Source organism: Mustela nivalis, assembly GCF_964662115.1.
Source record: "Mustela nivalis genome assembly, chromosome: 3".
Taxonomy (NCBI): domain Eukaryota; kingdom Metazoa; phylum Chordata; class Mammalia; order Carnivora; family Mustelidae; genus Mustela; species Mustela nivalis.
Genome location: NC_139022.1, coordinates 64,051,754 through 64,078,682, shown reverse-complemented (window position 1 = coordinate 64,078,682; position 26,929 = coordinate 64,051,754). Strand labels below are relative to the sequence as shown.

The 26,929-nt window shown below is 34.7% G+C and overlaps 1 protein-coding gene across 8 annotated transcripts in view; it reads right to left on the bottom strand.

The window, feature by feature from the left end:
- The window catches only part of ARB2A (ARB2 cotranscriptional regulator A), a 424,835-nt gene that overhangs the window by 389,604 nt on the left and 8,302 nt on the right, over positions 1 to 26,929 (bottom strand). The window lies entirely within an intron of this gene.

The window sequence follows — 26,929 nt, the reverse complement described above, 5'->3', positions numbered from 1 at the left end:
ATCCTCCCAGTTGGGATTAATCTCTCTATTCTGATTCCCCACTGCACTTTGATGATGCCTATACCACAGTACTTATCATAGCCTGCCTTGCATTATAGTTATTTATGTATTTGTCTGGGTCAGCTAACAGATTACAAGCCCCAGGATAGAGGTATCAACTTTTTGTCATCTTTATATCTCTCATATCACCAAACACAGATACCAAACTTACAGATACCTAAAGTCACTGACTAAACTCCCTATTTAAGTTTAGTTCTCTATCATCTAATGCTTTTTTTTTTTTAATATCTTCAGGTAGTTCCAAAAGCCTGAAATTTCTTTTAAAATAAACTATAAGCATGTGCCAGTTACAAGATCAGAATGTCTTCCTCCCAGAAAAGACAGTCAGAAGGAGAAAGATAAATAAAGAACTTAAGAACTTTAATCATAACATAAAGCAACTCTAAGTTACCTCTAGTGAAATTTAAAATACAACTTTAAGGGAAAAAAACTAGCCCTTTCAAAAATGAAACTATGCCAAATTCAATGTCCAGAAGCCATACTCTATAAATGGCACCCCAGTAAATAATGATGATATAAAATTATGATTTATTAAAAATCTAATTCTGCTCTATTTTGGCCAAAGGGAAGACATTTATACTATAAATCAATGGTTTTCCCCAGGATGCCCATGAAGACAAAAAAAAAAAAAAAATCACTATTCCTAAAGTTTAAAAGAGAGAAATGCAACACATACAATAGAAAAAAATTAAACTAATCTAGTCAATCCATGACTGTTAATGAAATTATATAAAAACCACATTCATGATCACAATAAATGAGACTGAATATTCCTCTGATCGAGGAACCCAATTTATTTGCTATCCACAAAACAAACTTCAGTTTCCATTCAGAGGGATATTTTATAATTATCTTTACAAACTGAGGCATTTTCATAACCAACAGAGTACAGCAGAAAATACTTGAAAAAAATGAATACGGAGGGGCGCCTGGATGCTTCAGTTGGTTAAGCATCTGCCTTTGGCTCAGGTCATGATCCTAGAGTCCTGGGCTCTCTGCTCAGCATGGAGCCTGCTTCTTGCTCTCCCTCTGCCTGCCACCATGCCTAATTGTGCTATTTCTCTCTCTCTGCCAAATAAATAAATAAAATCTTAAAAAAAAAATCAAAACCTAATACTGAAATTTTAAACCAGGAATGTTCCAAACAGTCATAAATCATATTGCCCTTATCTCAATTCTAACTGTAGGTTTGGGAGGTGGTATAAGAGGAAGACCTTCTGGCTTCACCAGTAACTACACACACCCTTGAAAAATTATTTAACTTCTCTGTCCCTTATTTTCAAATATGAAAAATGGCAATGATAACCATGTTTCCCTCATATTGTTACAGTGAGGCTAAATGTAAAATATTTTGCATAGTACCTGATGTGTATAATTAAGTGCTCAATGTATGCTGGCTTACATATTTTTTAATTGTTATAAATGTATCACAGCTTCATCATTTAATAATAGCTCTGTGGCCAGGGACAAGACACTTAATATCCAAAATCTTCAGTTTACTTATTTATAAAATGTAGCTCAAGTAATAGTGGTTGAGGATTAGTATTACAGTAGGTATGTATAGCTCATCATTGCTATTACTAGCAGTAATGCTGTTTGTCAATGGAGGTTTCCTAATATGAATAACTAGAATATGAGAATATTTTTGACTGGGAAGGCATTCTTACTTAACAGGAAAGAAGTTGTTTCTTCTGTAAACAAGTAACTGAAAACTCTATAAAAGTATATGACAAAAATGTGTCTATATTACTTCAAGAAACTATAGCAGTTTGTATGGTAGGTGATGTATAAGACAGCAGGGTATAGTGGTGAGTTAAAAGAACAAGGTCACGCGTGGCCCAGGTGGTAGCTTAACTCTCTAGCTACCAAAACAAACTGTTAAATAGCTACTTATAAAATATATAACACCTAGACTAATAATTACATCACATAAAATATATCAGACCTAGACTGATAATTACATCACATAAAAAAAATAGTTCTAAGGTTTATCTATTCATATGCAGGAATCAGTCTTATCTGTCAAGTCCCACAAGTTTGTGTACAGGTTTTACCAAGCAACTCCCTATTATTCACCATCCTATAGCAGAAGTTGAAGAGAAATGTTTATAATAAGAGATCCCACGCATTGCTCTCTGTTAACAATTCAACAATTAAATTAACTCTCTATAGGAACTTCTTACATTACTTACTACATCCCTCTGCCACCCCAGTATTTCCTCTAAATACAAGCAGTTAGGTTATTTTTCATTGGCTCCAAATTGTCTGATTTCTAAACAGAACAGTTTATACTATTATTTCATTGTGACTGTTTTAATGAATGAAATTATAAAATATTTTTGGTGCTAGAGTAATTTTCAAGATTCACAGTTTAAAGTTCTAGAGACCTAGTGTACAGCATAGTGGCTATAATTAACAATCTTGCATTGCATACTTGGAAGTTGCTAAGAGAGTAGATCTTAAAAGTTCTCAGCACACACACACAAAGATGGTTAACTATATCAAGTGATGAATATGTTAACCAACGTTATTGTGGAATCATTCTGCAATATGTACCTATATAAATCATCACATTGTACTCCTTAGACTTACATAGTGTTATGTGTCAATTACAATCTCAAACAAACAAACAAACAAAAACACCTTGGGAAAAAAAGCTCTAAATACTGTACAATGTTTAATAACATGACCCTTTTAGATTTTAATCTTCCTGAGGACAGGTACCCAGCACATGTCTGGCATGTTTAGAACTCACTGGATATTTGTTGAATTTAAAAATGAATGAGTAAAAGATAGAGGAAAAAAAGAAGATGCACATTTTATTTTATTTTTTTTTAAAGATTTTATTTATTTCTTTGACAGAGACAGATCAGAAGTAGACAGAGAGAGAAGGAAGCAGGCTCCCTGCTGAGCAGAGAGCCCGATGAGGGACTCGATCCCAGGACCCCGAGATCATGACCTGAGCCGAAAGCAGAGGCTTTAACCCACTGAGCCACCCAGGCGCCCCAGAAGATGCACATTTTAAAGAATCATTTTTTAAGACTCTCAAGATTACACAGCATTTAATAATCATATTTTTATTTTATGAGATAACCAAAAAATACACAACACAATTTGCTGAAGTGATGATATATAAATTAAGAGACAGTACTAATTATTATCTGTGATCCTTAACCTTCTAGCAGCAGATGCAAAGCAGGTAAGCATGAAGCAAAAGCAATTTGTCTGTTGCTCTCTTACTCACTGTTAGATTTTTACCCTCTCGAGTTATTTTCCATGGCTGTGGCACAGCTGGTGAAGCTAAATCAGGAATATTATAAATTCTCAATTTAGTTTTCCTGATAAAAATTCAGAGTTATAACCTGCATGGCCACAGATAAACACTACTGAAAATGCAGCCAGCAAGCTGTTTGATACATTTGATATATATTAATATGCGCACTCAACATAGTTTATTTAGTATTATCTGATCGAGGTTAGGTTATAGGGAATAAAGTGGTAGAAGGTTTTTACTGATGCGAATTGGGACACAGTTGACATGTTGTATACTTCATGATAACCAGTGCTGTTTAAATATGGTTTCCTAGAAATGGTTATAGTATAAACTAGACTCAAAACATCTCAGTTTGCAATTTCATTCTGTGAACTACACAAAGCAATTATCATATCTTCTTTCCTCCTATGATTCCAAAAGAGAACCCAGTATGTATAAATAAAGCTATAAATAACTTGTCATCTGTAATCTTTATCCAGTCAGCATTTCAAAACATGAAACAGTAGAATATTTCTTAGTTGCCCTGTTTGCTCAAAATATGGCACAAGCACTTATAATACGTATAGGAAAATACACAGAAGCCTAAGTTTTCTACATCTGTTTGTTTTTAGGTAGGTATTAAATAGGAACTAGACATAGATGATTTTGCAATAGAAGGCCTTTCCACCTCACATTCTGAGTATAATGATGAAAGTATAAAACATACCACCAGACAAGTAAAACTGGGTTAATTCCCCATGACCTTTGGAGCTGGTTTGGTCTCAAAGAATCTATGCTTACTAAGTCAGGTTCTGGATATCCAGCTTGTAATAGCCTACTTGTGGAAGAAAGTACAGTAAGCGAATTGGTACAGAGATTTTCAAGAAACCAAAGGATTTACCCAAATTACAGTTAAAATAACCCTATTACTCAGAAGTTGCTCATCAGCAAAGGTCATTACATAATAATCCTGAATAGCTTATAGTTCAAGGTTGCAGCACACAAAAAAATGTGTTTTGGAGTGTGTATATGTGTGCATGTGTGTGTATATGTAGACATATATGGGCACTAGGGAAAAGACTGAGGAACAAGGGCATCAGGAAAAGCAGACATGGAAGACAAAGCCCAGAGTACTATGAGCTCTTGGTACATAGAAAATGCCAGCTCCTATAAAGAATGCTATCTACGCTTGGCTCAAGGCTTAGCTCAGAGAAGGAATACCTGATTCTAATCTAATCCTTTCTAAAATAATTCCCTAGTTTATCAGACAATATTATTTAGAAGGACTGGAATGAGAACGTCAGCTTTTTAATCTCAATTCCACCACTTGGTAGCTGGGTGACCTTGTGAAACTCTTTAACTTTCCTAACCTCAGTTATAGGAATAACAAAGAAAATAAGAGCACTTTCCTTTTACAGGGCAATTATGAAAATTTTATCAAATAATGTATACAGGGGTGCCTGGGTGGCTCAGTCAGTTAGGCAGCTGCATTTGGCTCAGGTCATGATCGTGGAGTCCTGGGACTGAGTCCCACACTGAGCTCCCTGCTTAGTGAGGAGTCTGCTTCTCCCTCTGTCCCTCACCCTGCTCTCATGCTCTATCCTACTCTCTCTCTCTCAAATAAATAAAATCTTCAAAAAAAAAACAGGTATATAAAATTATGTTGAAAACTATAAATTTGTCTATAAATATTAGTAATCCACATCGTTTCAAACATAGTTCGGTTCCAATTAATTTGTACTCAAACACATAAAGGGGGGCACCTGGGTGGCTCAGTTGGTTAAGCAACTGCCTTCAGCTCAGGTCACGATCCTGGAGTCCCGGGATCGAGTCCCGCATCGCACTCCCAGCTCCACAGGGAGTCTGCTTCTCCCTCTGACCTTCTTGCCTCTCATGCTCTCTCTCAAATAAATAAATAAAATCTCTAAACACACACATATATACACACACACACACATAAAGGGTACCCAAATCAGTACAATTTATAGGAACGAGAAACTTCTGATGTGTACCATTTGGATGAATTCTAAGTAGAAATAATAAAACCCCATTAAAAATACCTGTTGAGCTGACTTGGCTTTCTAAGACTCTACATTAAAGATAATCATAATGAAATTTAAATTAATTTTTAAAATATAATTTGTTCATATTTTTTCTAATATTATTAAAATGCATGTCTGGAAAATGTTCAAGTATGGGAATTCTACCTTCATTTAGATAAAAGTTTATTCAAAGAACACTGTTCTATTTCCCGACAGCATATATTGATCACAAAGCTACCAAGTCCTTTCATACTCATTACTTTAGTAGGTCATCACCACCACTGTCGGGATAGGAGAAGTTGACACATCTGCATCTTACAGAGATGAGGCATCCTGAGCTTTGAAAAGCTAAATAACTTGGCTAAGCCATCCCAGATGGTACGGGGATTCTAATTCCAGTCTTCTGACTCCTGCTTAGAAGTTCTTAAAACAAGCTCCTTCTACCTGCCTGGTGGAATCAAACTACTTAAACTTTACAGTTTCAATTTCTAGTTTATGATAGTATGCTATTAGTACCCTTTCATGTACTAATTATCAGGAAGTTTTACAATTTGGAGTCTGAGCAAGTTGGATGTAGTTAATTATATAAAGATGAAACATGTCAACCAAAATTGTCTCAGTCTATTTAGTTGCTGTTCAGAATTAAGATTGATAAAAATTACTGCTCATCATTACCATCATACCAATACTTTGGAAAATCAAGTATCTAGAGAAAGAGCCAGAAGTTAAGTAATGCCAAACAGAAATATTTTAGAAGAAACTGGAAATGCACTACTGTGCCTTTTTAAAAGGTTCCAAAATTGGAAGTCATCAGGCTAGGTTTCACATTGTTTTGTACCTATCAAAAGGACAAACTCAACAAGGCTAGAATGAAATCCTTAGAATAACTTCAAAACAATGCTAAAAGTCAAACTAAGAAATTAAATGAGGACTAAGATAATTCTTGATTTTGAATCCCCTAAAAAGAAAAAAAGGAATTTAAGCAGTCTATTATGAAGTTTTCATAATATGGAGTGGAAATGGCAGAGCTATGGCTAAGGACAAAAACAATTCTCAAAAGGATACAATCAAAACTTTGGAAAAACAAAGTCATCTCAAAAAAATAGTCTCCTTTATTTGGGTCAAGTATAAATGTCATATAAGCTACTTCAGAGAACTTGAATTCTATGGTAAACATAAACAATATAATAAATATACATAACTCCAGGACAAATTAAACTAGTAGAAACCAACTATACTCAGAAGATTTCAAAATTGCCAATACTATGAAATAGAAATAATAACTGACATGCAAAGCCTACATCAAATTTTCTCATTCCATATATATGCTTACCAGGATCTCTGCTAAATTATGTGAAATCAAGGTTCAACTTAGATTTTTAAAATATAATATGCATGTGATAGACACTAAGGTGAACCCATGCCCAGATGCCCCCTTCAAGGGTAACCTGCTGCTCAGCGGCACGGAGTACAGTTAGCAAAGAGCTTCCCACTGTTACCCACGTCACAGTCTGCCTCAGGTGCTGAGAGTTGCCTCACTCAAGGTCAAGCCTTTCCTAGGCTGACTGGCTTAGTCACACTGACTGAGTCAAGTGGGAATATGAAAGCCCCGCCATTTCAGACTAATGCAGGACAACTCCAAGCAATGTTTGCTCCAGAGATTGCCATCAGGTTGGCGGAGGTTTTGGGCAGATCTGCATTAAGTTCAACTTCTCCCTCCAACCAATCCCGCTGTCCTCCTTTCTTCCCTAAGTGTTGTTCTTTAATAAACATCTTGCACTCCAAATTTTACCCAGCCCATGCTTCTGAAAAATCCAAGCTGTGAAAATGTACTTTTCTAAATACTTTTTGAAAGTAAAACAAACAAACAAACAAACAAAAAACTTCATATGTTAAAGAGACAAGATGGGGGCACCTGGGTGGCTCAGTGGGTTAAGCCTCTGCCTTTGGCTCAGGTCATGATCTCAGGGTCCTGGGATCAAGCCCCACATCAGGCTCTCTGCTCAGACGTGAGCCTGCTCCCCCCTCTCTCTGCCCACTTGTGATCTCTCTCTCTCTCTCTCTCTGTCAAATAAATAAATAAAATATTTTAGAAAAAAAAAAATAAAGAGACAAGATGTATCCAGAATATATAAAGAATTCTGGCAACTCAACAATAAAGACAAATAACCTAATTTTAAAAATGAACAAAGGAAATGAATACACATTTCTCCAAAGAAAATATACAAATGACTAAAAAGCACACATACTAAAAAGATATGCTCAACATCATTAGTCATTAGGAAAATGAAAATCAAAACTACTATAAGAAACCACTTCGCACCCTAAGGCATTGCTATAATCAACAAGGAAGACAGTAACAAGTACTGGTGAGAATGTAGAGAAATTGAAACCCTCATACATTGTTAGCTGGAATGTACATTGGTATACAACCATTTTAGAAAAGTTTGGCAGTTCCTCAAAATTTTAAACAGATTTACCACATGACCTAGCAATTCCACTTTAGTTATATATCCAAGAGAAATGAAAACACATTCCACACCAAAACTTATACACAAATGTTCCTAAAAGCATTATCTGTAATTCCCAGAAAGTAAATGTCTATCAAGTTATGATTAGATAAACAAATTATGGTATATCCATATAATAGAATAGTATTCATTAATAAAAATTAAGGACTAATACATGCTCCAACATGAATAACCTCCAAAACATTAAGTGAAAGAAACCAGCTACAGAAGACCACATATAATTCCATTTATATGAAATGACAAGAATAGGAAAATCCATAGAAAGAGAAAGTAGACTAATGTGTTTTGGGTGTTGGGGGTGGGAGGGAGTAAAGAGTGACTGCCAATGGGTATGAGGTTTCTTTCTGAGGTGATGATTCCAACAGTCCAAAAGAGATACATTGGAATAGTGTACCTCACTATGTATTAAGTGGTTCTCTCACTCCATCTCCTCTCTACAGCTGTAATGCCAAACATCAAGGCACAATGCACTCCACTCTACCATCCCTCCCATCAGGGCCAGGCTGGCAACCTGCTCTACCTAGACATAAGGGGCAAAACCAGTATTTCCTAGGCATAAAAGGTAAACATTATATATAAAGTTTTTATAAATTACAGTGCTCTCATCTAGCTGCTTCTGGTTCTGTGCCTTCACTTCACTTAAGTGCCTTCAGAATGGATTTTTTTTCACTACTAGAATTTCCCAATTCTTTATAAAGTGATAGTACTTTCTAGAATTTCATGTTTGTACCATATTTCAACACCTAATCGTGGAACCAAGAGGCAATGAATTCAGAAAGATTTGGGGAGGCTCTATATTGCTGGTGATACTACAAAATCTGATCTAAAAAAAAAAAGAGCTAGGAATTTAAAATCTCAAGTCATCATTATTTTAAACTACCATATTAATTATCGTGGTTATTTACTTCATTCAGAGAACAATACACACAATTCATACCTTGCCTAAATTAACAAAGGATTTAAGACAACAAAATTCTCGTGTTCCAAAGGCAAAGAGCTTTGAATCCTCTTGGTTTCTATAAAATATTTTTTCCCCAACAAAGACAACCTTTACTTAGCCACAGTGTTAATTACAGGAAATTAACTCTGTGGCACTGAAGTTGTCAGTACAAGGGCACTTTGTGGAATGTTAAGCCATTTATGTTATTAGACCTATGCTTAAACACAGTATGCCAGATGGCTCTCGTTACTATTGTCTACATATGCACAAAGTGGTAGAATCCCTTCCTATGATCATGAGAGTCACGAATTTTACAACTAGACTTCAATTCCAACATTAAAGCTATGTCCTCTGAGTGACCCTCCTATTGAGAATAACTAAACTTAGAAGGTATATTACAAAACTCAGAATATCTATAAATGTTGCTCACTAAATTATCATTAAGGAAGAAATAATAATTTCAATATCTGCAGAAAAAGTATTTGATAAAATTCAAAACTCAATTTTGAAAGCGAACTCCTAGCAAAGTAAGAAAAAAGGAACAACCTTAACATAATAAAGAGGTTCAACAAAATAAAACAGAAATACAGTAAAACTGCTCTTCATGGTAATATATTAAAAACATTCTATTTAAAATCAGGTACCAGAAAAGAATTCCCATCATTACCACTTAACTATTTCTACTTCTAATCAAAATTTTCTGGAGGTTCTACTAGTATAAAATATGGAAAAGTAAATGAAAATGTATCAGAATTGAAAAAGGAAAGTTTTTATTTGCAGATAATATGACCATATAAAACAAAACAAAAGAAGAAGAGCCAAGAAATAAGACTTCCTAGAACTAAAAAACAAGAATATTTAAGTCTATTATTAGGAATAAAAAGAGAATTCAGCAAGATGGCTGAAGTGATTTATATATAAAAATAAAGTGTATTTAAATACCACCAACTATCAGTTATAAAAAAAATCAGTTACAAAACATGTTTTTTTAAAAAGAGGTACCATTCATAAATGCAAAAAATTAAAACCTACACAATAAGAATAAATCTAACAAAAGATGTGTTAAACCTATATGCACAAAATGATAAAATGTTACTGAAAGACATTAATGAAGACAGAAATACATGAAGAGATATATCATATTCATGGACAGAAAAACCCAATACTGTAAAGATTCCAGTTTTTCTCTAACTGATAAATGGATTCAATACAGTTCCATTCAAACCTAACAGAACTTGAAAAACTAATTCAGAAAGATTCATAGAAGAACTACCAAAAATAGCTAAGACATGCCTGAAGAAGAAAATTATAGAAGAGGTATCTATACTAGGTATCACCATAACTAACACAGTAAGTCGTTAGTATTGGAATAAACAAAACAATCTACAGAACAGAACTATAAACAGATCCACCTAACAGACTGACGTGACACAGATGACACTAACATATCACTGGGGAAAGGATGGGTTTTTCAGTAATTGGGACAACTGGTTAACTATACAGTAAAAAAAAAAAAAAAAAGAAGAAGAAGAAGACGACAAAGAAGGAGAAGAAAGAAAAGAAAGGCCAGATCTATCTCACTCCACACACAAAGATCAATTTTGAATGTACAAAGGGCATAAAGCAGAACTTTAAACTTTAGGGAAAAATATAGGAGACTACTGTTTTGATGTTGGGGCATGGAATGAAAATGAAAAGATATTATTTTACATTCCCTAGACTAGAAAATATTAAGAAACCTGACAATACCAAAAGTTTAAAAGAGTGGAATCTGAGAAATATTTTTATTCACACTTGTGATCAAAAGATAAATTAGTGGGGGCATCTGGCTGGCTCAGTCAGAAGAGCATGTGACTCTTAATCTTGGGTTTTAAGTTCAAGCTTTACACTAGGTGTAGAGATTACATACACAAACAAACATACAAACTTAAAAAAATTTTCAATCACCATTAAAAAAACAACAAAATATAAGTTAGTGTAAAAACATTAGAAAAATTGGCATGAGATTTCCAAATGAAACATTCTTATCTCAACCCATTAATCCCATATCTTGGTTTACTGCTTGGACTTATACATGCACATGAGGGGACAGGTGTGTAAATGTTCACAAAATATTCATGTCATCACAAAAGCTGGTTTATTCAATACTTATAACTGCATAATAAATTACCTCAAAATGTAGTTGCCAAAAATAATAAACCCTTATCATAATCTCTCAATGTTTCTGTAGATCACAAATTTCAAAGCAGCCCAGCTGGGAGGTTCTGAATCAGGCTCATGAGGTTGCAGTCAAGATATATTGGCCAGATCTACAATCATCTGAAGGCCTGGCTAGAGCTAGAGGTGACTCATTCACACAGATAAATTATCGATACCAGTTGTTCTTAGAAGCCTCATTACCTCCCACATGGGCTTCTTCACAGGTCTGCTTGAGGATCACCACAACATGGCTTGAGAGAGAGCCAGGAGATTAAGGGGAAAGCTGTCAAAGTCTCATCCCCACTTCCTTGACACTCAGCTGGCACAAAGGACAACCCTGTTCAATGCAGGAAGGGCCTACAGAAAGGCATGGCTATCAGGAAGAAAAAATCAGGGGCGCCTATGTGGCTCAATGGGTAGAGGTCTCTGCCTTCGGCTCGGGTCACGATCACGGGGTCCTGGGATCGAACCTCACATTGGGCTCTCTGCTCAGCAGGAAGCCTGCCTCCTCTTCTCTCTGACTGCCTCTGCCTACTCATGATCTCTGTCTGTCAAATAAATAAATAAATACAATCTTAAAAAAAAAAAAAAAAAAAAAGGAAGAAGAAATCATTGGGGACCATCTTAGAGTCTGGCAACCAAAACTGGACAGGGCTATTCTCCAAGTACAGGAGGGCAAATCTACTGTAATATATTAATAAATATGACTACTATATACTAGTCAAAGTGAATAAATCACAGCCACACTAAAAATTATGGATAATTTTCCAAATTTTCAAATGATATTAAGTTAACAACTTTCAGGAAATTACATACAATGTAATACTATTTATACAAAGCTCAAAAACAAACTAAACTGAAATAATGTATAAGTATCATAATTCAGGTAATAAAACTACCAAAAAAATCAAGAGAAAAACACAAAATTCAGAAGAGTGATTCTCTCTGGGAAGGTGGGAAGGGCATGAGATGGGGAAAGACACAAAGGTCAATTTTAGTTATTAATAGTGCTTTGATTCTTGGATTGAGGGAATTTATAGCTGTTCATTATATCATTATGATTTATAACTTGCATAAGCATTACATATAGGGTAGCCACTCGTGAATCAGTACATAATATACACACAATCACACATAGGCCCTAGGTGAATATAATTTTTTTATTTATCAACAATATATTTTTAAATAAATGATAAAGAAAAGCATTAAAAGAAAAAGTGTTATGACTAATTTTAGCAGTGCTACCCTCTATAATTTATTCTGTGGTGCATTTTCCTCTCATGATGATGTTGACAGTCTAGTCTCATCTATTTAGTCAGAAATTTGGGAGTCCTGTTGGTGAATAAATCCTAGCAGAAGCAGTCATAAAGCAAAAGAATAATCAGATATTGAGTAAACTTCAGAGCAGTCATATATCAATCAAATATGAGCTAAGCTATCGCTATCACAAATCCAACTGATTCCTTGCCTATTTTGAAATGGAACTAATATTCTGAATAAAAACTGATTTCCTCAAAAGCTTTGGTACCAGCTATTTAAAAAAAATAAACTGTAAATATTTTTTAAAACTTCTATTAAAAAAAACCCAACAACTTTATAATGAAATATCTAAAAATATAACTGTGCATTTCTGAAAATAATGAACTCTCATTTATGTTTTTGCTTCTTGTTTGGTATATTGCCTCTAATAAGGATAACTAGTAAAATCTGCCTTTGAGAGTATATAAGTGATTAAAATTTTTTAATGCTGGCGTAAAGGGCAGTTATAAGCAACTGGGAAATGAAAGATGAGGACTAAGAATTCAATTAAGAATAATCTGTCCCTTTGACTACTAATGGATGGGCTCTAGTCACAAAAGACTATTTCCCACAGAGTATTATCTGCCAATTTTTCAACATGACACAAAAATGGGTTTTAATTCCGAAAAAAAAAAACAGTAATAACTTTCCTTGTTTTCCAAAATAAGGCAAAAAAGGGAAAACACTATAACAGCAGCCACTGGAGGGAGGACTTAATGTTAGAATAAGAATAAAACAAGGATAAAATATTTTATCTGGTGCTTTGTCTGAACACAACATTTTGTTAAATTCATTTCTGTTTATTTAAATGACAAATGCTGAAAACACTGCTTTTTATGCATGAGAGTTAAACCTCCTTTCACTGAAAAACAGATGTTGATTCCACCATCTTTTATTGGTGCACAAATTAGCAGTAAGAAAATTATAAAGCAGCCTAGACTAATAAAGAACTAGCACCAATGCTTGGTCAAACTATACACTCAAAGACCTACATTTTATTTTAAATAAGCTTATATTTTGGTCACTGGCCACAAATTTTCTTCTAACACCTCAGGTATTACTTAGTCCCTACTGAAATATGAATTATGGCATTGCTCTTCATGTAGTTGAGGGTTTGGTTTAGTTTCTAATAAAAATATTCATGTATTTTAATATTTGTTGAGGTAAACCTGGTTTTACACACAAACACAAACATACATACACACACTCACAGTTCAAACCTCCAGTGCTGGCCATTTACAAATCACTAAAAGAAATACTATTTAAGGCAAGTTTAAATAAAGATTCAAAACATAAATCACAGAACTGGAAGGGCATTTAAGTTTAGCCTTTTCACAATCCCAGTTTCTATTTTAATAGTGGCCATATACAATACAATAGACACGAGGCTTGTATAACAATTCTAAATATAACAAAAGTCCTTTTCCATTTAAAATGATTCCTTATACAATCAATATTTTAGAGTTGACTTCTTAAACTCAAGAATCCTACTGCGATTTAATCAATGAGTCAACAAAACTGCCAGTTGTGAATAAGAACCATTCAGAAGAAAAAGCAAGAAATGAAGTGCAGATTAAACTCTAAAATAAATTCATTGGAGGGGCATAGAAATTCATCCAATAAGGTATTCAAGTGAAGGGAGTGCACCTAAACTAAGAAAAGGGATTTTTTTTAAAAATTGGCAACAACAGATACGGAAATAATGTAACTCAGACAAAAGAAACTATGTAACTCGTGCAAAAGAAAAATTTAACGAAGCTATCAGTTAAAATGATATACCATACTATATCAAAGATATGTTTCTAAAATACCATAATTTTGTTTGTATTTTAAAGGTACAGAGAAACTATTTTAGGACTTTTGTAAAAAGAAAAAAAATTGAATTTTATGGAGTAAATAATTGGACCTTAATTCATGTGTTTTAATCTTTAGACCTTCCTAATACTGACATGACTTTAAAACAGGATAGAAAAATATTTGGAAAAATACATATGGAAATGTACATGGAAAAAGGCCTGAAGTATTCAGTTACCAACAAAAAACCAAAACCAAAGTTTTGTTATTACAGAATGTAAAGTACGGACAAAACAACTTCACCCAAACGTTTTGCAAAAATTCAAAACAAGTCTTAGGCAGTCAGGCATCTTAATAAATAAGATAACCAACAGATCTATAATTCTATAGGTAAATATGTATTGAAACACTGAAATTAACTACAACAAACATAAGTGACTATTGCTTTAAAAATTGTGCTGCAGCTGCTATTAGGCCAATACTTCCAGAAAACAAAAGGTGGTTGGGCTCTGAGAGAAATATATTTTAATGTTTATAGTCTAAGACTCTCTAAAAAGAAACCTGCTCTATTTTTAGAGTAATCTTTACTACAATGTGTTACTTAGTTTTGCTCAGATTTTGTTTTCCCTTATCTTTCATAACATTCACTGCTTATTAAAAATAAAGTTTAAATTTTAAAACACGAAGATTTCTTAATCTGAGACACTTCTCACTCACTAATTACTATTCCTGAAATACTTTCCTCAAATACTGTACTCTCATAAGTGTCACATGAAATTTAGCTCTTTGTATTTTATATTACAGCCATCTACATACCAGTCATATCACCTCTCAGAGGGTAAGTACTGTGCCTTTCTCATCTTGGTATTTCTTATATACAATGGGCTCATAAATGTCTTAAATAAGGCTTGTCTGCAAAATAATTAAAGCCTATAAAAGCAGATAACACCCCGCCAAATCGGAGAAAGGATAACTAATGCAAAAATGAGTCCTTACTTCATTTTTTAAACTGTATTTATACAATTTAGTAAACAAATAATACTAAATAATACCCTTTCAAATGAGGCCTAGTAGCTAACTTAGACTAATTACTGAAATAATAAAAACTGATACTATTAGAGGATATAGTAGGATTTAGATAATGCTTATAGTCAAGGTCTTATTCAGAAAGAAATAATATACAATACAGACAATAGAGATATAGAAACACACGGCTTACATAATATTTGTAATCAGGGTCTCATTTAGAAGGAATCAATACACTCTAAAAAATAATAGCCATTAAAAAAGCACAGTAACACTTCATTACCAAGTTGAGGCATAGGCAGAACTTTCTGTCTTTTCCCAAGTTTAAGACTAATTATAGGATTTAAGTAGACCAGTAAAGTTTAGGGATGCATAAACAGAGCTGCAAGGAAAATGTAAAATATTTGTTATTTTTTAATAGTTATATGGCTCAATCAAAGTATAAGAATGATCAAACGAGAAATTTCTCAATGAAGAGGGCAAATTAGTAGAAGAGAAAAAACCATCCCTCTCAAATATCATTGCAACTTTTCCCATTAGGTCAACATGTAAACAACCTTAGCTGTTTATGTATGCAGGATATGTGATAGGTGTTGGCAAAATGGCTCATAAATGGGAAAGGAAGAACCACAACATTTTAAGCCATGTGAACCATATGGTTCACATCTGAGTGTAACAAATTGTGACATTTCAACTCTGACTTTCTGTTCCAGGCACTTTGTTTCACAATGCCAGGTAAATGGAAGAGAGTAGAAAAATCATAGACTAATAGTAGTGAAGAATTGAGGATGGTGTTCCTCACACACCCTAAGCATCTCTACCTAAAATTCAAAAGCAATATGGAAAGGCAGTTGCAGGAATGGAGAACTGATAGCAAATAACTACAAATTAGAATTTGAAACCCTCCGGTTCATTTCAGGAATCCTTGATCTTTTAAGCACTATATGTACGGCAGACAGATTAGCAATGTTTTCCAAAGGTCACTACATGATTACTGAACAAAATCAATCAAATAATATATGTACCCTATCCACATCTAAATTCTCCATTTAAATTTAATGACATATAACAGACTATAAATACCACATAGGCAGTTACTTTTCATATAATACTTGGTATCAAAAGAAGGTAACATCTACAACTGAAAGTAACTCAGAGGAGTGTCTTTCCTGAGAGAAAACAAATTACCAGGGTAGAGAAGAGTATGATTGCAAAAGCACTGAGTAATGAGTACAGAATCAGAAATGTTGAAAAACTGAGTTCTTTCTTCCTGAGATCAGGATCAAGACAGGAATGCCCATTTTTTATTTCGTCTGTGTTAGTCACCATACAATACATCATTAGTTTTTGATGTAGTGTTCCAAGATTCACTGCTTACATACAACAACCAATGCTCCTGTAATGAGTGCCCTCCTTAATACACACCACCAGGCTCACCCTTCCCCCCTCCCCTTTAAAACCTTCAGTTTGTTTCTTGGAGTCCACAGTCTCTCATGGTTCATCTCACCCTCTGATTTCCCCTTCACTTTTCCTTTCCTTCTCCTAATGTCCTCCGTGTTATTCCTTATGTTCCACAAGTAAGTGAAACCATATGAAAATTGACTTTCTCTGCTTGACTTACTTCACTTAGCATAATTTCCTCCAGTTCCACCCATGTTGATGCAAAAGTTGGCTGTTCATCCTTTCTGATGGCTGAGTAATATTCCATTGTGTACATGGACCACATCTTCTTTATCCATTCATCTGTTGAAGGGCTTCTTGGCTCCTTCCACTTTTTGGCTATTGTGGACACTGCTGCTATTAACACTGGGGTACATATGGCCCTTCTTTTCACTACATCTGTATCTTTGGAGTAAATACCCAGTAGTGCAATTGCTGGATCATAGGGTAACTCTATTTTAAAATTTTTTTTAAAGATTTTATTTATTTATTTGATAGACAGGGATCACAAGTAGGCAGGGAAGCAGGCAGAGAGAGAGGAGGAAGCAGGGTCCCCGCTGAGCAGAGAGCCCAATGCGGGGCTCGATCGCAGGACCCCAGGATCATGACCCAAGCCGAAGGCAGAGGCTTTAACCCAGTGAGACACCCAGGCACCCCATATTTTTAATTTTTTGAGGAACCTCCACACTGTTTTCCAAAGTGGCTGCACCAACTTGCATTCCCACCAACAGTGTAAGAGGGTTCCCCTTTCTCCACATCCTCTCCAACATTTGTTGTTTCCTGCCTTGTTGATCTTTGTCCTTCTAACAGGTGTAAGGTGGTATCTCAATGTGATTTTGATTTGAACTTCCCTGATGGCTAATGATAATGAACATTTTTTCAGGTGTCTGCTAGCCATTTGTGTGTCTTCATTGGAGAAGTGTGTGTTCATGTCTTCTGTCTATTTCTTGACTTGATTATCTGTTTTTTGGGTGTTGAGTTTGAGAAGTTCTTTATAGATGTTGGATATCAGTCCATGCTCTATAGTGTCATTTGTGAATATCTTCTCCCATTCTGTGGGTTGCCTCTTTGTTTTGCTGACTATTTCCTTTGCTGTGTGGAAGCTTTTTATCTTGATGAAGTCCCAAAGTTCCTTTTCACTTTTGTTTCCCTTGCCTTTGGAGACGCGTCTTGAGAGAAGCTGCCATGGCCAATGTGAAAGAGGTTACTGCCTATGTTCTCCTCTAGGATTTTGATGGATTCCTGTCTCATGTTGAGGTCTTTCATCCATTTTGAATTTATCTTTGTGTATTGTACAAGAGAATGGTTGAGTTTCATTCTTCTACACATAGCTGTCCAATTTTCCCAGCACCATTTATTGAAGAGACTGTCTTTTTTCCACCGGATGTTTTTTCCTGCTATGTCAAAGATTATTTGACCATAGAGTTGAGGGTCCATATCTGGGATTTCTACTCTGTTTCCATTGGTCTATGTGTCTGTTTTTGTGCCAGTACCATGCTGTCTTGGTGATCACAGCTTTGTAATAAAAGCTTGAAATAAGGCAACGTGATGCCCCCAGCTTTGTTTTTCTTTTTCAACATTTCCTTGGCGATTTGAGGTCTTTTCTGGTTCCATACAAATTTTAGGATTGTTTATTCCAGCAGTTTGAAAAATGCCAATAACATTCTGATCAGGATGGCACTGAAAGTATAAATTGCTCTGGGCGGCATAGAGATTTTAACGATGTTTATTCTTCCAATCCATGAGCATGGAATGTTTTTCCATCTTTCTGTGTCTTCTTCAATTTCTTTCATGAGTGTTCTGTAGTTCCTCAAGAACAGATCCTTTACCTCTTTGGTTAGGTTTATTCCAAGGTATCTTATGGTTTTTGGTGCTATAATAAAGGGAATTGATTCTCTAATTTCCCTTTCTACAGTTTCATTATTAGTGTATAAGAAAATAACTGATTTCTGTGCATTCATTTTGTATCTTGCCACATTACTGAAATGCTGTATGAGTTCTAGTAATTTGGGGGTGGAGTCTCTTGGGTTTTCCACATAAAGTATCATGTCATCTGTGAAGAGAGAGAGTTTGACTTCTTCTTTGCCAATGTGAATAACTTTTATTTCTTTTTGTTTCCTGATAGGACTTCTAGTACTATGTTGAATAATAGTGGCAAGAGTGGGAATGCCCACTTTCTTCATTAACTATACTAAGAGAAATACATGTGGATAGAGTATATAAAATGCAGCATTTGATTGTCTTTGCCCATTAATTTATGAATACCCACTTTTACCATTAAGTGAATTGAGAGATGTAAATGTGGATATGGTAAATAAAATATAGTATTTGACTGGCTTGGTTCATAAGTTTATTACAGAGTAAGCTCTAGATACACTGATAATCTGCCTGCCCTACACATCAAATGCATAAGTCAGTACTCAGTGCAATGCAGGGAGGAAGGCACAGAGATTGGAACAAAGTAAAACTGTCTTTAATTACATTTTATGTGACTATTAACATGGAAAATCCCAGAGAAACTACAAAACAACACTACTACTGTCAACAATTTAACAAGGTGAGCGAACACAAAGAAAAGTATAAAATTCAACTACATTCATAAACACAGGTATATATAGATCAAGAACAATCAGGAAATATGGGAAATGATCAGTTCAGTGGTGCCAAAAACAATAAATTCCTAAAAATAAAGCTAACAGATAAGATCCAAGAATGTTACATCAAAAACCACTTTGCTGGAAAAAAAATAAAGATGTGAATAAATAGAAAGAAATACCACTTTCAGGAATAAGAAAACTCACTATTTTTGAGATGATGTTCTTCCCCAAATTTATTTATAAATCCAACACAATCCCAATCAGATCACAGGAGGCTATTCTGTAGATATTGGAAAGTTAATTCTAAAATTCACAGAGAAATACAGAAGACTAGAATAACCAAAGCAATTTCATAGCCCACCAAAGTGGAAGAACTACCCTAAATAATTTTTAAAGTTACCATACAGTTATAGTAATCAAAACAGTTTGGTATTGAGAAAAAATATATATACAACAAAGGAACTGAACAGAGTCTAAAAATAGACAAACACATATAAAGTCAGTTGATTTCCAACAAAAGTGTAAGGCTATTCAATAGAAGGAAAGTCTCCAATAATAATGCTGATTGAATATCTGTATGGAAAAAAATAAAAACCAATTCACATCATACATAAAGAGTAACTCAAAATAGATCACAGACCTGGATATAATACCTAAAACTATAAAAATCTGGAAGAAAACACAGGAGAAAACTTTTGCAACCTTGAATAGACAAAAGTTTCTTAGTTATAACAATAACAACAACAAACACCCATGAAACATAAAAGAAAAAAATTGGTAAGTTATGTCTCATTAAAATTAAAAATCATTTGCTCTCCAAAAAATAACATTAAGAAAGTGAACAAGAAGCCACAAACTGGAATAAATATTTGAAAAAGACATATTAGAAAAAAAGATTTGTATAGAAATTATGGGAAGAACTCTTGGAACTGAACAATAATAATAACCCAATTTAAAAGTAGGCAAAATAAACAAAGTCCAGACTAAGACAGGTGAATTCTACCAAACATTTAATACTCCTTCCTCTCAAACTATTCTTAAAAATTGAAGAGGAAGAAAAACTTCCAAATTCATTCTATTGGGGCCAGTATTACCGTGATACTAAAATCAGATGAAGACACAACAAAACAAAACAAAAACCAAAACAAACAAAACAACTACAGCCTAATACCTCTAATGAACATAAAAATACTCAAAAAAATATTATCAAACCAAATCCAACAATACATTATTCCTGAATCAGTCAACATGATGCATCATATCAATAAGAGAAAGGATTAAAAACCCTATGATCATTTCAACAGAGGCAGAAAAAGCATGTAACAAAGTATAACATCTATTCATGATAAAAACCCTCAACAAAGTAGCTTTAGAGAAAATACACCTCAACATAATAAACTTACAATGGAGAAAAACTAAGAGCATTTCCCTAAGGTCAGGAACAAGGTAAGGATGTCCACTCTTTGCACTTTTATTCAACATAGTAACAGAAATCTAGCCACAGCAATTAGATGACAAAAAGGAATAAAAGGCATCCAAACTGGCAAGGAACAAGTAAAACTTCCACATTTGCAGATGACATGATACCATATATGGAAAACTCTAAAGACTCCACCAGAAAACTACTGGAATTGATTACTAGAACTGATCAATGAATTCTGTAAAGTCAGAGGACATAAAATCAGTGTACAGAAACCCATTACACTTCTATACGTTAATAATGAAGCAGCAGAAAGAGAAATTAAGAAAGCAGTCTCATTTACAATTGCACCGAAAAGAATAAAATAACTGGGACTAAACTTAACCTAGGAGGTGAAAAACTTGAACCCTGAAAACTATACAACACTGACAAAAGTAACTCAAGACAACACAAACAAGATATTCCAAGCTCATGTACTGGAAGAACAAGTATTGTTAAAATGTTCATACTACCCAAATAAATCTACAGATTTAATACAATTCTATCAAAATATCAACAGCATTTTTCACAGAACTAGAACAATCCTAAAATTTTTATGTAACCACACAAGATCTCAAATAACCAACAGAATCTTGAAAAAGAAAAAGCTGGAGGTATCACAATTCCAGATTTCAAGTTATACTACAAAACTATAGCAATCAAAACAGTATGGTCCTGGCACAAAACCAGAGACACAGATCAATGGAACAGAACAGAAAGCCCAGAAATAAACCCAAATTATATGGTCAATTAATTTTCAACAATGGAGGCCAGAAGAAGCAATGGGAAAAAAGAGTCTCTTCAACAAATGATGTTGGGAAAACTGGACAGCTATGTGCAAAAGAATGAAACTGGACCATTTTCTTACACCACAGACAAAAATAAACTCAAAATGGATTAAGTACCTAAATGTGAGACCTAAAACCATAAAAATCCTAGAAGAAAGCACAGGCAGTAATGTATCTGAGACTGGACAGAGCAACACGTTTCTAGATATGTGTCCTGAGGTAAGGGGGAAAAAAAACAAAAACAAACTGTCAGGAATACATCAAAATAAAAAACTTCTGTGTAGCAAAGGAAACAATCAGCAAAACTAAAATACAACCTATTGAATGGGAGAAGATACTGCAAATGACATATCCTATTAAAGGATTAGTAGCCAAAATATATAAAGACTTTATACAATTCAATACCCAAAAAACAAATAATCCAAATAAAAAATGGGCAGAAGACCTGAACAGACATTTCTCCAAAGAAGACATCCACATGGCCAACAGCCACAGGAGAGATGCTCAACATCATTCATCAACAAGGAAATGCAAATCAAAATTATAATGAGTTATCACCTCATACCTGTCAGAATGGCTAAAATCAGAAACATAAGAAACAAGCGTCGTCAAGAATTGGGAGGGAAAGGAACCCTCCTCATTCACTGTAGGTGGGAATGCAATCTGGTGCAACAACTGCAGAAAACAGAATGGAGGTTCCCCCCAAAATTAAAAATAGAACAGGGTGCTGGGTGGCTCAGTCAGTTAAGCACCTGACTCTTGCTCTTACCTCAAGTCCTGATCTCAGAGTCATGAGATCAAGCCCCAAGTCAGGCTCTGTGCTGGGCATGGAGCCTGCTTAAGATTCTCTCTCTTCCACTGCCCCACCCCCGCCTCTCCCTTTAAAAAAAAAAAAAAAAGTAGAACTACCCTATGACCCAGTAATCACATTACTGGGTATTTACCTAAAAAATACAAAGACAATAATTCAAAAAGATATACGTACCTTCATATTTATGGCAGCATTATTTACAACAGACAAATGATGGAAACAACCCAAGTGTCCATCAATATACGGATGGATAAAGAAGATCTGTGTGTGTGTGTGTATTTGTATGTGTGTATATATATACATATGTGTGTGTGTATGTGTGTGTATATATATACATATACATATATATATATATTAGAATTAGACCAAAAACATACTCTTGAATATAGAGAACAAACAGATGGTTACCAGAGGAGAGATGGGCAGGGGGGATGGGTGAAATGAGCGAAGGGGATTAAGAGTACACCTATCTTAAGGAGCAGAGAGTAATGTATAGGATTATTGAACCACTATACTATAAACCTGAAACCATATAACACTGTATGTTAATGATAATGAAATTTAAAAATTAATAAAATTTAATAGATTTCAAAAGAAAGCAGGCAAAAGATTTAAAAGAAATATACAAATGACCACTGAAAACTGACATGAAAAAACATTTGGAAGTGAAAAACATTATTTTGGTTGTGATGACAGTTTCATGGATGTGTCAAAAACACACCAAAATATAAACTTTAAACATGTAAAGTTTATTGTAGTTCAGTTATATCATAATAAGGTTAAAAGGTTATATCTTAATAAGGTTATGTCTTAATAAGGATAAAAGGAGACTTTTAAATGTTAAAATGGTAACTGGTATGATTTATTTTCTTTTTCTAAAATGTTTACATGCTATGGATAGTACTCATTCTATGGAAAACAATGGACCATGTTGGTAGAAAAAATATGAGAAATACATACACTGCTAGAGAAGGGATTATTTTATGATATTACAGTCAAACCTCATTATTTATTCTAAGAGAGATCAGCAAATATACATGAATACAAAAATAACTTAAACATCACAAGTATTTAGATTTGAGTGTAATTATTATAGAATTCATAAGACTGCACGCCAAAAAAAAAAGCTCTAAATATTGAAATTTCAAGCAGTCATATACTCTGGAAATATACTGGAAATAATTAGATTTCTAATCTTACCACTCCAGGCAACTGAGCAATATTTACACACATGAAGAGGGCAAAAAGAAACTTAAGCTGATCTTCAGCAAGCGTCTAATAACTGCTATAGATTTAGAGGGCGTGGGAGTAGATATAGACATATGCTATTTCATGAAGATTAAAAAACTTCTAACAGTAATGACCTTTATTAAATCAGTAGAACGAGCCTACAGTTTCCTACTATCTTTTCATTCATTCACTTAATGAAAATTTATTAACTGCTCAAACATAACAGATTTTGTGTTTGACAGAAGAGATGCCAAAAGGCAGTAGAGTATGGTTAAAACAAGTGATACCAGAACTGGAATGCCTCTGTTTAAATTTTAACTATTCTATGTATTTCCGAGGGCACGTTACTTGACCTTCAGCTGTCCAGTAAAAGGTTAACAGCAGGCTTAAGGTGTTCAAACCCTGTATTTTCTAAGGAATGAATGGTCCCTTGACTAGCTTCTGGGAAATAGCTAAAAAGGCTCTGGAATATCATGCCTGATAAGAGTGTCTTTGTATACTGGAAGCCATGGGCCATGCCATATAGTTTATTCTAAACATGTGATTTACGGTGAGTGCATGCTTTGATCCACCTGAGTCCTGCAGCAAGCTTTATCAGTCTGATCTCTGTGAGGGCTGAAAACTGAGTAGTTGTCACTCCATGCCTAGGTGACTGACAGCCCCAACCCCTAAAAGGGAAAAAAAAAAAAGACAAAACCCTAGACTCCAAGGCTCAGGGGAGCCTTCCTGGTTGGTTAAGACTTTACACTTATCACACATTGTCTTTAGGCAATTAAGCACTTCCATATGACTGTATTGAAAGATGACAAGAGGAGCTAGTGCTTTGTGTCTCCTGGACTCCTGCCCTTCGTGCTTCTTCTCTTTGCTGATTTTAATCTGTATCTTTTCACTATAATAAACTGAAAGCATGAATATAACAGCTTTTCCGAGTTCTGGGAGTTCTTCCAGGAAATCATCAAACCTAAGGGTTCTTAAGGATCCTCAACACAGTAACATTGTTTTCGCATCCAAAAAAATGTATTTATTATTAGTACTTACTTAAAGAATAGATGGGGGATCAAAAGAATTAATATATGTTAGATGTTTACAATAATACGCAGCATATAATGTTTGCTGTCTCTCATGCTGTTACAAAAATAAGTGGTCCTAATAATTGAATAGCTTGGTCTAGTGAGAGAGCACATTAAATAATTAAACTGCAAGTGCTAAGAAAGAATGCATAAAACATGAGAGGAGCAGAGAGCATCAGTTCCTTCTTTCCTATCCCCAACTCTGTTGTCTTCATTTAGGTCCTCATCATTTCTCATTTCCTAAGTGAAATGCTGGGAGTATCCTCATAACAGTGTAATCTTTACAGGACTCCCTGACACTATATCATCCACCAGCAGTAACAGCACCACTACCACCACTACTGCCTGATCCAATATTCCTTTAACCTGATTCCACACTCTGAGAATCCATTCCAATATATGTTCCGCTGATTTCTGTAGAACCAAAATTGACAAAAACTATCAAATTATTTTAGTGTATCACACTTCTTCCTAGTTTTAATTTTATACCTCATCCACTGGGGCCTCTGCGGACTCAAGTCTGATTATAGGTCTAAAAGCAATGAAAGGTGGCAAGAATAAGACAAGATCATTGGCAGTCCATTGTAGGAAACTACTTTAAGAGATATTACAGGGTCTCTAGGCCAGGGAGACAGACCTCCTAGGAAGGAGTAGAGGGCTACTTCTACTGGCAAAGGAGGTTCAACATAATTTAGAGAGGCAAGGTTCCTAGCTTCATCATATTCTGCCCAAAGGTACCCACAACTATAAGGATCCAGCCCTTTCTTCAAGGTTGCAAACTCAGATTGTGCTGTGATTAAAATACCCAAATGATCTGTTTTTAAAAAAAGCTTAGAATTATAACTGTACAACATGATGGTTTCTTTTAGGGCAGGAAAAGATAAATTTTGGTACTGGAAGTGGAGTGCAGCCATACTGAAAACTTAAAATGTAAGAGGGGCTTTGGAACCAGCCAGCGGGCTCTACACAGAGTGTAGAGAAAGCCTAAAACATCCTGAAGAATGTGTTTATAAAAGTCCCTGAACTCTGATAAGTCTATGGGAGAGGACTTGCAAAAAAGCAAATGGAAATTTGAAGAAGGGGGATACTTGTTAAGTAGTGGCAGAAACTTTTGCAACACTGTCCCACGGAGTTATACAGAAAGAAGAAAATATGACTAACGAAGTGGCTGATCTAGCTAAGATTTCCTACCAGAGTGTTGAATGTGCCACCTGGTTCATTTTACTGCTTATAGTAAAACTTGCGAAGTGAGAGAGAAAATAATGAAAGGGCTGTTAAACAAAAAGAAGATAAGACTTACTCTACAAAATATACTGTCAAGTAAGTGAAAAGCCAAGCCACAAACTGAGAGAAAATATTTGCAAAAGACGTATCTAATAAAGGTATCTTACCTAAAATATACAAAGAACTCTTAAAATGCAACAACAAGAAAACTGGGCCAAAGGCCTGCATAGATGCTTCACCAAAGATACACAGATGGCAAATAAGCTTATGAAAAGATCCTAAACATCATATGCTATTATGAATTGCAAATTAAAACAACAATGAGTTACTGCTGCATACCTATTAGAACAAATTCCTAAATGCCTGACAACAAGAAATACTGACAAGCATCTAGAGCAATAGAACTCTCATTTCATTGCTGGTGAAAATGCAAAATGGTACAGCCATGATGGAAGCTAAATAAGGCAGTTTGTTACAAAATTAAACATACTCTCACCATACATTACAGGAATCATACTCCTTGGTATTTACCCAAATGAGTTGAAAACTTCTGTCCATACAAACACCCGCTCACAGATGTTTACAGCAGCTTTATTCATTACTGCCAAATTTAGAAACAACCAAGATGTCCTTCAGTAGCTTAATGAATAAATCAACTGTGGTAAAACCATACAATGGATTATTAAGCACTTAAAAAAAAAGAACTATCAACCCATGAAAAAATAGGGGAGGAACTTTAAAGACCCATTACTAAGTGAAAAAAAGCCAATCTGAAAAGAATATCTACATACTATACAATTCCAACCATAAGACATTTTGGAAAAGGCAAAACTATAGACAGAATGAAAAGTTTATAGGTTGGCAGGGGTTGAGGAAAGGAGGGCTAAACAAGGTAGTGAAACTATTTAAGTGCAGTGAAATTATTCTCTATAAAAAATACTATGATGGGGGATACATGTCATTACACATTTGCCTGAACCCACAGAATGCATTAACACCATAACTATGTATTTTGGATGATAGAGAAAGGTCAAAAGAGGTTAATCAGTTGTAACAAATACACCACTCTGATTTGGAATGCTGATGGGAGAGGCCTGCATAGGGGCAGGAGGTATGTGGGACATCTCAACTTTCTACTCAATTTTTCTGTGAACCTAGAACCGTTC